Source organism: Microtus ochrogaster, unplaced genomic scaffold (genome assembly GCF_000317375.1).
Source record: "Microtus ochrogaster isolate Prairie Vole_2 unplaced genomic scaffold, MicOch1.0 UNK24, whole genome shotgun sequence".
Classification (NCBI taxonomy): Eukaryota; Metazoa; Chordata; class Mammalia; order Rodentia; family Cricetidae; genus Microtus; species Microtus ochrogaster.
The window spans coordinates 3,129,570-3,133,112 of record NW_004949122.1 but is presented as its reverse complement, the minus strand read 5'-3'; the positions used below and the strand labels follow the sequence as shown (position 1 = coordinate 3,133,112).

General features: G+C 35.5%; 1 protein-coding gene and 1 non-coding gene across 2 annotated transcripts in view; one reads left to right on the top strand and one right to left on the bottom strand.

The window, feature by feature from the left end:
• Ppp2r3a (protein phosphatase 2 regulatory subunit B''alpha) overlaps window positions 1-3,543 on the bottom strand; it is a 154,088-nt gene that overhangs the window by 118,315 nt on the left and 32,230 nt on the right. The window lies entirely within an intron of this gene.
• On the top strand, window positions 843-978 carry LOC113458429. Its single transcript, XR_003378811.1, has one exon. It is a non-coding gene; the product is annotated as a small nucleolar RNA SNORA24 (small nucleolar RNA).

The following is a 3,543-nucleotide window of genomic DNA, read 5'->3' as shown; positions in this document are numbered from 1 at the left end:
CTGACTCAGCTTCTTTCTCCCAGCATCCTGTTCTGTTTTCCCCGCCTACCTAAGGGTTGGCCTATGAAATGGGCCTAGGCAGTTTCTTTATTAATAAGAAATCATTCCCACATCATTGTTAAATACAAATAGACTAGATATTGTAACTGTAATTCTTACTTTAATATAGTAAAATTACAGATAGTAAAACATTTAAAGTTGAAAACTTCCTTTTTGATTAGATAGAAAGAGAAAAATGCTGTAGGATAACCCTTCTGTATACTATGAATATATATGTCCCTCATTGGTTAATCAAGAAGCTGCTTTGGCCTATAGCAAGGCAGAATTAGGTCAGGCAGGAAAGCCAAACTTAAATACAGAGAGGAGAAGGGCAGAGTCTAGAGGAAAGACTAGCCAGTTGCCGAGGAAGCAGGACATAGGAAAAAGGAGGTAATAAACCATAAGCCATGTGGTAAAACATAGAAAAGAAATATGGGTTAATTTAATTTAAGAGTTAGCAAGTAACAAGCCTGAGCTATTGGCCTAGCATTTATACTAGTAGGCCTCTGAATGAATTACTTGGGAACAGGCAGGTGGGAGAGAAATGTTTAACTACAAATAACAGTGCACTTCACTATATCACTACAGTTCAACCGTCAAAACCAGGAAAGTGATACTAGTACTATGAACTATGAAACTCTATTTAGATTTTATCAGTTTCCTATACAGCCACTCCTTTTGAAGTTTCTTGTGTATCTACCAATACATCCAAGATACATAATTGTGCTATCCCACCTGCCCAGAAGCATCTCATACTACTTTCTAAAGCCACACACCTCAACCAGAAATCCTAACAAATGAAGATCTGTTTTCCAAAGCTACAATTTTGTAATTTAAAAAAATTTTACTGTCCTAGTCACAGAAGATCACCTTCTTGTTTACTGATAAAACTACCATCATTCAATTGGTATTAGATTCTGACATGCACAGGTAACATTCTTCACTGTTAAAAACATGTGTGATGCTGTGTTATTGGAATACTTTCCTAAACTATTATTCAACTGTTTCTAGGAAAAACATGATTCTTTACTAATGAACAATAACAAAATTTCTCAGAAGTAAATGAAAGGATGTTGAGGCTCACCAGTTATCAAGTGCAGGTTAACATGTCTATATTTACGGAATGTATATTTCCAGGAAAGCAAGGTATCTATCTTACTCTAAGAGCAGAAGTATAATTTGGTCATTTTTCTGAAAAAGATCTTGGCCCTATGAATCTTAAAACCTTTAAAAAAGTGCATGTGTACACACATACATATTTTAACTCAGCAATTTACTATTTGGATCATAGTGTAAGAAACAACTGGACAACTATGTAGATCAATTTCTCTCAATATCTCATATTATTATATATGACAGATATCCCTTATTACTGCTGATTTAGTATTATACTACTTTTTGTTTACCTATTCATTTATTATAATAAATTCATGTGATTTCCCATCTTTTCAGTGCTAGGGATTATAATTAGGGTATCTCACATATGTTAGGCTATAACACCTAGGACAAAGGAAATGCTTAATAAATGTTATTGCTCTAATTTATTCATAAAATACTTTCTTTTTGATACCAGGCATTAGGAGAACGGTGCTGAACGGTGCTGAATAAGTCATGATAATGACTCTTAGAAATTCACTGTTAAAGAGGCAAGGGGAGAGAAGCACAGCAGATAACAGGAAGAACATGAGCTCTAACACAAGGGCGGGAGTAGAAAAGATAAAAATTGGTTTCACTGTTACTGTGGTATATGGGGAGGTACCTACTGAATACCTAAAGGTGATTACTGAATAAAATGTGAACACAGTCAAAAGAAAGATTGTGGGTGGAGATATAGCTCTGAGAAGTTACTGGGGGTAACTATGTAACTGAGGACAGCTCTGGTATGAGGACACAGGGACCATTCACAATTTTGGGTTAAACAGAGAAACCCAGAGTTTTGAGGTCAGAAAAGAAAAAGATAGAAAAGTAATGGAACAAGGAGAAGTTGGGTATAGTGGTTCATGTCTGCAATTTTAATACTTGGGAAGTAGAAACAGGAGTTCAGGAGTTCAAGACTAGCCTTTACTACACAGTAAAGTTGAGACTAGCCTGGATTACATGATACTGCTCTAAAAACAAACCTAAGGCTTGCAAGGTGGCTTATCAGGTAAAGGTGTTTGCCACTAAGTCCGAGGGCCTGAATTCAATCCTTGGGACTTATATGGTGGAAAGACAGACAACTAACTACTATAAGTTGTCCTCTGTGTATGTGATGTGTGGGTGTGCTGTCTGGGCAGTCAGATCAATTTACAGAGTCAATTCTCTCCTTTCATCTTTACAGAAGTTCTGGAGAGTGAACTCAGATTGTCAGGTTTATGGCGTATGTAACCTTAGCCACTGAGCTATCTTGCTGGATCTCACAGATTTCTTTTAAAATCTAACAAAAATAAAACTGCTCCCCAACTTTAAGCAAAATAAGCAAAGATAAGAAAACCTCAAAGCAGAAAGAAGAAGACTGTATGCATTTTCACAAAAAAGATAAGGTTTAAACTGGGCGGTGGTGGCGCACACCTTTAATCCCAGCACTTGGGAGGCAGAGGTAGGCGGATCTCTGTGAGTTAGAGACCAGCCTGGTGTACAAGAGCTAGTTCCAGGACAGGCTCCAAAACCACAGAGAAACCCTGTCTTGAAAAACCAAAAAAAAAAAAAAAAAAAAAAAAAGATAAGGTTTAAAAAGTAAGGTGCTGTCGGAACAATAAAATAGTGTGGGACTATTTCACTGTAATCTGCAACAGCGAGGCTTGAATATAAATATATTTTAATAAAGTAGCGAGAAAGATTTTGTTGTTAGGATCATATTAATTACTGGTAGGGATTCTTAGACTACACTGAGAAGTTTAACAGTGATCCTACAGGTGAGAATATGGTATATCACTAATTTTTATCAATCCAATTATTCTATTTTTCTTTAACAGTTTATCAGTCTGTATCTTAAGGTTATTTACCACTCCTATGTTCATAAAAGTCTTTCTTGTAGCTTTAAAAAAACTATTTTATTATATGTGTGCAAGTAGTTTGCTTGCATGTATATGTATGCAGTACTAGCAGTGGCTATAAAAGGGCATAAGATCCTCTAGATCTGGAATTACAGCTGGTTATGAGCTGCCATGTGGGTGTTGGGAACTGAACCCAGGTTTTCTGCAAAAGAAGCAAGTGCTCTAACTGCTGAACCATTTCTGTAGCCCCTTCTTTGAGCTTTTTGTTGTAGTTTTATAGTTTTAGCTTTTGTGTTTAGATAAGTGACACATTTTGAATGAACTTTTATATAATTAATTTTTAATAAGGTTGAGTTTAAAAATCAGCAAATATCATTTGTTCAAAAGACTGACCCCTGGGTCTAGGTGTGGATATTCAGGAGATATTCATGATGCAACAAAGAAATAGGAGTTGAAAATAAAGATTTCGGAGAAAGTACTGGATAAAAGTTTTATTTTTTTTTTATTTTTTTTTACCTGATTTTTTTTT